Genomic DNA, 10,979 nt, shown 5'->3' with positions numbered 1-10,979 from the left:
CATCTACAAAAATCCCACAACTAACATGAAACTTAATGATGAAAGACTGAACGCTTTCCCTCTAAGATCAGGAACAAGACAGAGATATCTGCTCTCACCAATCCTATTCAAAATTGTACTTGAAGTTCTACCCAGGGCAATTAGTTAAAAAAGAAATAAGTCCGGACGCAGTAGCTCACACCTGTAATCCCAGCACTTTGGGAGGCTGAGGTGGGTGAATCACACTAGGTCAGGAGTTCGAGACCAGCCTGGCCAACATAGTGAAACCCTGTCTCTACTAAAAATACAAAAATTAGCCATGCACGCCTGTAATCCCAGCTACTAGCGAGGCTAAGGCAGGAGAATTGCTTGAATGCGGGAGGTGGAGGTTGCAGTGAGCCAAGATTGTGCTATTGCACTCCAGCCTGGGTGACAAGAGTGAAACTCCATCTCAATAAAAAAATAAATAAATAAATAAAAAGCATCCATATGGGAATGGAGAAAGTAAAAAGATCTCTACTTACAAATGACAGAATCGTGTATATAGAATATCCTAAAGAATTCACATTAAAAGAACACAACTGGCCAGGCGCAGTAGCTCATGCCTGTAATCACAGCACTTTGGGAGGCCGAGGCAGGCAGATCACTTGAGGTCAGGAGTTTGAGACCAGCCTGACCAACAGGGTGAAACCCTGTCTCTACTAAAAATAGAAAATTAGCTGGGCATGGTGGCACACGCCTGTAATCCCAGCTACTTAGGAGGCTGAGGCAGGAGAATCACTTGAACCCAGGAGGTGGAGGTTGCGGTGAGCCAATATTGCGCCACTTTACTACAGCCTGGGCACCAGAGCAAAACTCCATCTCAAAAAACACACACACACACACACACACAACTTATTAGAGCTAATAAGTGAATTCAACAAGGCTGTAGAATACACTATCAACATACAAAAAGTCAACACTTCATAATGAATAACCTGATATTGAAATTAAGAAATTGGCTTTATTTACAAAGTAACAAGAATAAAATACTTAGGACTAAATTTAAAAAAGAAATGCGATACTTGTACACTAAAACTACAAATCATCATTGAAAGAAATTAATGAAGACTTAAATAAATGAAAAGCCACACTGTATTCATGTATTACAAGACTTACTATTGTTAGGGTGGCAGTACTCCTAATTTGAGGCACAGATTCAATGTAGTCTCTCTCAAAATTCCAGCTGCCATTTTTGCAGAAATTGACAAGATGACCCTAAAATTCATATGGAAATGCAAGGCATCTAGTAAGAGCCACAACAATCTGGAAAGAGAAGAACAAAATTGGGGATTCATACTTCTAGACTGTAAAACTTACTATGGTAATCAAGACCACCTGGAATTGGCATAAGGATAAACATATAAATCAATTGAATAGAATACACTCAGAATAAACCCATATATCAATGGTCAGTTTGTTTTAGACAAGGATGCCAGGACAATCCAACGTGGGAAAGAATAGTCTTTCCAATAAATGGTTATGTGACAACTGAATATCCATATAGAAAGGAATAAATTTGGACTCCTATCTCATATAATAAACAAAAATGGACTCAGAAGGGATTAGAGACCTAAATACAAGAGCTAAAACAATAAAATTCCTAGAAGAAAATACAGACATAAATCTTCATTTCCTTAGATTAGGCGATGGTTTCTTAGATATGAAACTAAAACGCAAGCAAAGAAAAAAATAGATAAATCTGACTTTATGAAAGTGTAAAACTTAAATGTGCTTCAATGAACACTATCAAGAAAGTAAAAAGATAACCCACAGCATGGGAGAAAATATTGCAATCCTATATCTGGTAAGGGTCTGGTATCCAGAATTTTTTTTTTTTTTTTTAAAACATTAAATTATATTTATTTGTCATTCATTGGTAAAGCACGTGGTATAAAATTCAAAGGGCACAAAAGGGCATAGTGGAAAACAAAAAGCCTTCATGCCTCTGTCCCCCAGCCATCCAATTCCCCTCCCCAATCTCGTTGTCCTTCAGATACATGCTATGCTTAGATGAGCAAATATGTACATATGCACATATAAATTTTCAATAAAAATGGAGGCATACTGTACCCTGTTCTGTACTTGCTTTTTAAAAAAATTTGATGTATTTTGAATACCAACCCTTATCAGTGCACATAGAGCTACCTCCTTCTTTTTAGTGACGGCAAGTATTCCATTGAATAGAGATGCCATAATTTACTTGTCTAGTCCTCTCTTAATGGACATCAAGATGGTTGCCACTGTTAGGCTATTGCTGTGTTGAATACAATAATTATATGTATACATGTTTTTGTTTATATGTGCTAGGATACCTAGCAGAGGTTGGCAAAGTATAGCCTGTGGGTCAAATTCAACCTGCCATTAAAAAAAAAAAAAGTTTTTTTTTGTTTTTTTTTTTTTTTTTTTTTTTTTTTTTTTGGTATCCAGAATTTTAAAACTCTTACAATTCAACAATAAATAACCCAATTTAAAAACAGGCAAAGATTTGAAAATACATTTGTCCAAAGAAGATATACAATTGGCCAATAACCATATGAAAAGATACTCAACACTATTAATGATTAGGAAAATACAAATCAAAATTATAATGAGATACCACTTCTCAATCGTTAGGATGGCTATAATTAAAAAGATAATAACAAAAGTTTTCAAGAACATAGAGAACAAGGAACCCTCACATATTACTGGTAGAAATGTAAAACAGTATACCTGCTTTGGAAAATAGTTTTGCAGTTCCTTAAAATGTTAAACATTGAGTCACTTATATGATCCAATGTTTCATGTCTAGTATATAATAAAGAAAAATGAAAACATATGTCCACACTTGCACACAAATGTTCACAACAGCACGATTCATAATATCCAAACAGTGAAAATAACATCAAGGTCTACTAACTGATGAATGGATAAACAAAATGTGGCCGATCCATACAGCAGAATATGATTCAGCCATAAAAAGGAATGAAGTACTGATAGATGCTACCACATGGATGAACCTTGAAAATAATATGTTAAATTAAAGAATCCAGACACAAAGGCCATATGTTGCATAGCTTCATTCATAGGAAACGTCTAGAATAGGCAAATCCATAGACACTGAAACTAGGTTAGTGGTTGCCCGGGGCTGCGGGGGAAGGTAGAGTGGGGAGTGGCTGCTAAAGGGTACGGGTTTTGGGGGGTAGTGATGAAAACGTTCTGGAATTAGACAGTTGCGATGCTCATACAACCTTACGAATATACTAAAAACCACTACATTACATACCATTAAAAGCTGAATTTTATGGTATACAAATCATATCTCAATAAAATCAGCCAGTCCACATATTTTATGGTTCCATTAATATGAAATGTCCAGAATAGGCAAATCTGCAGAGACAGAAAATAAATTAATGATTGCCTAGAGCTGGGGGGTTGGGGTGAAATGGGGAATGATAAGTAATGGGTGCAGGGCTTTTTTTTGGGATGACGAAAACATTCTCAAGTTGTTTTGTTGTAAGATTGTTCCAAAATCTGTGAATATACTATGAACCATTGAATTATACTTTAAATGGGTGAAGTATATCTCATTAAAGCTCTTATTTTTAAAAAGAACACTAATATAAATATGTATGTGTCACTAATCTGTTAAGTACATACATTCCTAACAACAGAAATGTTTAGGGTCAAATGAAACAACATGGTTAGAAATATTCTTCCTTATTTAGATGTTTTATAAATCCCTTTTCTGGAAATGCGTGATCATTGCTGATATAATATCAATAGCAAGCACACAGCTCTTACTATATGTGAAGCACTGTTCTAAATGCTTTACATGCATGAACTCATTCACTCTTCACAGCAGCCCTGTGAGGTAGCCACTCTTTGTCTTCCTATTTTACAGTTGAGGGAACTGAGACACAGAGGTTATTCAGTTTCTCCTGTAGTAAATGGAGCCAGAATTTGAATCCAGGTGGTCTGGTTTTAGAATCCAGGCTCTTTGCTTTTCACTTAGGATAATCATAAGGTTTTCATGCAACCGCAAAGCTCTCAGTAAGCTTTGTCAAAATTATCTCCTGGATTCTGTTTCAATATAACTTACTTCAGGTATTAGAGCCCAATGGTTACAAAAATGAGCTTTGGACTCAGGCAGAGGCGACATGAATCCCAGCTCTCTACCTTTCAGCTGTAAGAAACAGGGAAATCACGAAATCTCTCCAGACCTCAGTTTCATCAACCCATAAGATTAGAATAATCCTACTTTACACGGTTGTTGTAAGAATTAAGATAATTCATACAAAAATATCAAACACATCACCTATTAAGTAAAGTGTAAGTAATCCCTTAAGAAACTATTATTATATATAATTTTCACTATTCAATCCCAGATCCAAAATGATGTTCCTCTTTCTTCCAATTATTCTTTGGTACCAAAATCAAGGGTCAATTAAATGAGCACAACTATCTCAAGCTGCAACGTTCACAGAACTGGATTCCTATTCCTGTGGATCGCAAGAGAGTTGATATTTCACACTGAAACTGATCAGGTTCATGGAGCTCACAGGAGCTTTTCTTCATCTGAGGAGGGCAGTTTTAAAAGCCTGATCTCATATGAAACCCAACTCCACCAAAGACTCACTGACAATACTCTGTTATATCCAATGGTAATTTCAAGGCAATTCTTAATTCTTTAAGGATTTAGAAGACTAACAGAATTAAAGTCGATTCTAAGTAAGTTTTCCAGCTACTGACACATTATTTCTAATCCTTACAACAACTTTGCCAAATAAATATTTTACAGATGAGGGAAAGTTTCAGAGAGTTGGATTTTTGTACAGGGCCAAACAAGTAGAAGGAAAAAAGCATGTAAACTCACCAATATTCACTAGTAATAAGTAATGTGGTTTGGAAATCTTTACACCTATGAAATTTAAACATTATTAAAATTCCTCCTCTCTATTGTATGGTTTTATTTTTATCACTGATAAGTTATAGTCCATGTTTGTTCTTTTTAGAATAAAAATCACTTCTTCCATGAGTGCTAGCAAAAGCAGTGTGGAATAATAAAAATATTAAGTAATACTGTCACTAAGAAGGTTGTCATGGAGGGAGCTCTGGATAAGGACTTGGAATGCAGGCGCAGCTCGGCCATCTGCTGAATGAGGAGGGGGAACAGGATGATCTCTGAGACCTCTAATACTCAAATACTCAATGATCTGTTTTTGACATTGTCTTCACCCGTGTCAACTAGGCTGGCCATTCCATTTAGTGAGGGCATACTGTCAACGTGGCCAGGTTCTTGGTGCAATTTAGAAGTTTCTTTCTGTTCCATGGTCATAAATGCCACCTCTAACTCATGCGTGGCTCATAACAGAAGTTAAGCAAGGAGCATGCATTTATCATTGCAAATTAATTAGCTCCATTGGAAGTACACATTAATGGTATCTTTATATAGCAAGGGAAACATGCTATTAATGTAAAACAAGTGGCCTGAGACAGTGCAGCTCTTTAAGTGTCTAAAAACTAGAAGGCAGTTTGGCATCAAAAAGAAGGGGACTCTCCTAACTTTTAAAGTCACATAAAAAAAGGAAAAAGAAAAAAGGGGGCTCATGTACTACAAGTTGAATTAAAGACTCCTCAGTCTGGAAGAGGCTACAGAGACTACTGCCTTTGATAGACTCAAAGTGGTAACACCTGCTCACCCGTAGTAAACTTCACAGACAGCACTGATCTGACCTAAGGGCCTTGTTACAGAGAAAATATGTTCCCCGTTGCTTTTGTCTCTGTCATCTCTACAAAATGGCCAGACCTTCACACATTCAAAGAGACTATTAGTCCTCTGTCCTCCTCTTCGTCCAAGTCATGTCTATTACTCAATTCCTATTCTATTACTCTATTCTTCAAGTTCTCTTTTCAACTTATATTTTTGCACCCAGCCTATCTTTGCCACTGATTCTTATTCCCAGCCTAGAAACATGCTCAAGTACTCCACCCCATCCTAAAAATATCGCTTTCCCTAACACCTGCTCCTTCTCGAGCTACTTTGATATTTCTCTATGTCTAACCCTTTAGCACACCAAACTTGTTAGAGTTAAACCAACTTCACTCTCTCAGTAACCCACCATAACATTAAATAAACCCTCTTAAAGCAGCAATTAACTTCCTAAGAGCCACAGCTGGAGTTTACCTTGTTGGCTTATGGAGCTCATTCTCATATAGATGAAATCAGGTTAAAACTAACACTAAAGGTAACTTAAAGAAGGCTGTGGGGAGAGGTGTTTGTATTTGGATAAAGCCTTTGAGTTGTGGAAGGAAGGTCCACTACCCACCAAAGACATCCTAAGTCACCAGCCCATGGGTCCTCTCTGTAATCAAAACACAATTGCCCAAATTTCTTTTTTTCTTTCTTTCTTTCTTTTTTTTTTTTTTTGAGACAGAGTCTGTCACCCAGGCTGGAGTGCAGTGGTGTGATCTCTACTCACTGTGAGCTCCGCCTCTTGGGTTCAAGCGATTCCCCTGCCTCAGCCTCCCAAGTAGCTGGGACTACCAGCGTCCGCCACCACACCTGGCTAATTCTCTGTATTTTTAGTAGACACGGGGTTTCACCGTGTTAGCCAGGATGGTCTCAATCTCCTGACCCGTGATCCCCCCACCTCGGCCTCCCAAAGTGCTGGGATTACAGGCGTGAGCCACCACGCCCAGCCCCAAATTTCTTGTACCCTAAGGGCAATCTGGTCATTTTTTCATGCTACTATAGATTTCATCTATGATTAATAATAGCCTTGTGATATCAGGTTTAAAAAAAGGTCTTATGAAACTGAAAAGCCCAGAAGTATTTTAGTCTGGTAATAAGTTGCTAAGAATAGGTTCCCTAGCTTGTTTTTGTGCAATGCTCTTGACTTTACTCCAGATTGTTAAATCTGCAGCTGTTAGTCAACAGGTGAAGAGGATTCCCTAGGAGGAGCTATTGTTTGAAGATTTTTGAAATACTGTGACTCACAGCTTTTGTTTAAATTGGTACTTCAGATTTTAATTCCATCCTTTAGCAAATGATCTTCACAATAAAAAAAAAAGTCAAAGTTTTTTTCAGGGCAGTTGGTGGACTGACTGACATATACAGACAGGGAAACCATACCCAGCCCCCTACAGAATATGCTCTACCCTCTGTCTGACATGGGGCCGAGTAAAATAGAAAGCCTCACAAGGAGAAGGTTGTGCAGGTGGAGTGGATGCCACATCAGGTATTGTGAACTTTCAGCTCTAAAAATGTTTATACGGTCTCTATACTCTTGTAAAATTTAGATTAAACACTGACCTATCCCCTAGAATTGTAATGTGTTATGGGTTGGGGCAGAACCAAAGTTTCGGAATTAGGAAGTCTGTTACTGGCCAGTTACAGAGTTTTTTAAAGTTCCCTAACCTTCTCATGTTTTCATATTCCCACATAAATCTGGAAACGTTTTTCCTAAAATTCTGCAACTCTCAATACCATGACGTATAAGAAAGAATATATCACCCACAACTTAATTATTGGGGTAATAATTACATTAAGGAAGGAGGAAATTTAGCATCTCCCAGAGTATTTCGGTTCTAGAGTTTGTTTCCCTGTTTCAAACAGGGTAATGAACATACATCAGTGTCGCAAGAGCAGGAACAGTGTCAGGAGGGCCTGGGCAAGGGGACTCTGCATACTTTTGCCAGGTTTTTGTGGATATCACTGACCCTTTATTTCCTACATATTGAAAATATGCATGCTGTAGAAGATACTGAGTCCTCAGCAGCAGCCAAAGAGGCTGCGAGAAGCTCAGAGGACCGGATCCTTCCAGCCTCACTGGGGAGAATGGTGTTTTCTCCACTTTGGAAGTCAAAAGGAAATTTCATTGTACTACTCCCTTTGACTTCAGTTAATTCTAATTTGTGTTCTAGATAAGCAAATAATCACTTTACTTGACTTCAGCAACTTTGCAATAAGAAACTTTAGGGTCAACATGGAAAATTGAGAGGACACATAGGAAAAACACATTTTAAAAATATATTTTAAAATATAGCTGGTGTAAGAAATTATATTATTTACAGTAAATGATACATCAATTGGATAGCCTTATTTTTTAATGGATGTTGGCCCCTACCTCACACTCTGTATAAAAATCAATTCCAGATGAATAGCAGATATACATACAAAAGATAAAGCTTTTAGAAAAAAATATGGGGGGATCATTTCACGAGCTTGCAAAAAGCAGACTTTGGGTGTCTAATCCCCAGGAGGAAAAGGAAACCAGCACTGGTATCATTGGCCAGAGCCTAGGACTGGCTGGAGCCCGAGGAGTGGGAAGAGGTCCTCTACACATGGAGGAGGCCCGGCCCAGGGCGATGGAGCCCAAGCCAGGTGAGAACAGGGTCTGTGCAGACGACAGGCCCAATATAAGGCTCAGGCTGCTAGTAGGATAGGAAGGAGGGACAGTGCAGGGCACTGGAACCTAAGTGGCTTGACAAGGGTACCAAATGGGGACTGGGATGCAAGCCTGGCACTGAGAGAGTGGATGCCTGAAAGAGGTTTGCCCAAATACATATATCTATAAAGGATAATGGGAGCCATGTTTCTCAATTTTTGGTAAAGGAAATTATAAATATGAAAAGTAAGAAAATTAGAAAGAGTGCTATGATATTGAACTGGAATTGGAGGTATCATGAATGTATAGTTCTCAATATATGTAGATAGATGTAGAAATAAATAAGGATGTAATTGTGCTTGTGTGTTTGTGTACATATGTTTTGTATATGCATGTATGTACATATATGTAATACATACACATACATACACACATATACACATGCATACACATTCAGACATTCCCTAGCTCTATCCACCAAGATGGCCTGGGAACAGTTACACTCCTATAGCAACGTGTACACTTGGCCCCCTCATAAGTGAATGTGAAATACCATTAAAAGAAAACTAAGGCTCCTTGGAGAAATGGCTGATTTCAGAGCCAGGGCAGGGAAAATATAAGATGAGCCTGGAATATCTGCTTGTGTCAAGAAAACAAAGTGCTCCAGTAATGAAGGGGGGGTGAGTCAAAGTATGCCGAAGCCAGCTACAGAAACAGCCACTGACAAAATTGGGAAACTTTGAGCAATGGTATCAATATTGTTAGCAGCAGAAAACCCATTGTAACCCATCGAGTACAGGAAACTCTGTGTCCACACAGATAATTATAAATAAATGAACAAACTGAAAGTTTGATGAGGAATGGAATATTTACAAAGTACCTCTCCACAAAATACTTATTACATATGAGGGAAAAAAATAACTTCACCATGGAGAAGCCTGGGAGACATCACCTTAGTCAAGTCATCAAATGAACATCATCTCTGACGGGACAAATCTAAATCACGTGCCACCTGATGGGATGCAATGACAAGGAACCAGCATCACCTCCGGTAGTCCTGACAAACATGCAGGATCTGAATCTAATCCCCAGAAAACATCAGAAAAAGCCACAAGAAGGAATAGTCTACAAAATAACTGGCCTAGAATCTTCAAAAGTGTCAAAGTCTTGGAAGTCAAAGAGATTGAGACACTGTTCAGATGAAAATAAAGAGACATGTGATGATAACGAAAGGCAAGGCAAGATCTTCGACTAGATCCTTTTGCCATGAAGGACATTAGTGGAAGAATTGGTGAAACGTGAAAGGGGCCTGAAGATTAGACGGTAGTGATGTCTCAGTGTTAATTTCTAGATTTTGATGGCTGTATTGTTCTCCTGTTGGAGAGCTGGAGCGCTTTCTTGTAAGATGCACACCAAAGTATTCAACAGTGATGGAATGTCATGTCAGCAACTCACTCTTAATGTTTCAGGAGAAAAATAAATGTGTGTCATACTGTGCTCCTGACTTTACTACAACTTGGTGAGCATGTCAAAGTTTAAAAATAAAGGAGAGCAGGAGCCCGGCATGGTAGCTCACCCTGTAATCCCAGCACTTTGGGAGGCCAAGGCAGGTGGATCACCTGAGGTCAGGAGTTCAAGACCAGCCTGGCCAACATGGTGAAACCCATCTCTACTAAAAATGCAAAAATTAGTTGTGCGTGGCAGAGGGTGCCTGTAATCCCAACCACTCAGGAGGCTGAGGCAGGAGAATCACTTGAACCTGGGAGGTGGATGTTGCAGTAAGCCGAGATCGCACCACTGCACTGCAGCCTGGGCAAGAGAGTGAGAATCCATCTCTAAAAAAAAAAAAGAAAAATGGAGGCGAAAAAGACAAATACACTGGAAGAATAGAGAGATTGATCAAGCCCATTTTTACAATTGAATTAAAGATCTATTTTTAAAAATACAGATAGACCTAAAAAAAAAGTTGAGAAAAAAGGGCAAGCTGTAGAATAAAACATAAATTATATTATTTATGAAAATGTTTTAAACAGACAAGAACAACTATTTATATTATTCACAAATATACATAATAACCATAAAAATATAAGAATAGACTGGAAGGTTGCACCCTAAATTCATAATAATGGTTTCTTGAGGGAAGGACGTGAAGAAGGAGGAGCAGGATAAGAAATGCTGGGGAGTTAACTCCATGTAATTTTAAAAAAATAATAATTAAAAATCAAATATGCCAATAGATGTCATTGTTAATTCTGGAAGATTGAAGCAGGGGGTTAGTTACATCACTCTGTACTTTTCATTATTTTTAAATTACTCAAAAAAAGTAATTTAATAAGTAACATACAGTGAGAACTTTACCTTTTTTTTTTTTTTTGAGACGGAGTCTCGCTGTCACCCAGGCTGGAGTGCAGTGGCACGATTTCGGCTCACTGCAAGCTCTGCCTCCCGGGTTCATGCCATTCTCCTGCCTCAGCCTCCCAAGTAGCTGGGACTGCAGGCACCCGCCACCATGCCCGGCTCATTTTTTGTATTTTTAGTAGAGACAGGGTTTCACTGTGTTAGCCAGAATGGTCTCGATCTCCTTACCTCTTG

The sequence above is a fragment of the Pongo abelii genome, chromosome 3 (genome assembly GCF_028885655.2).
Source record: "Pongo abelii isolate AG06213 chromosome 3, NHGRI_mPonAbe1-v2.0_pri, whole genome shotgun sequence".
In the NCBI taxonomy this organism is placed as follows: Eukaryota; Metazoa; Chordata; class Mammalia; order Primates; family Hominidae; genus Pongo; species Pongo abelii.
This window is presented reverse-complemented; position numbering follows the sequence as displayed.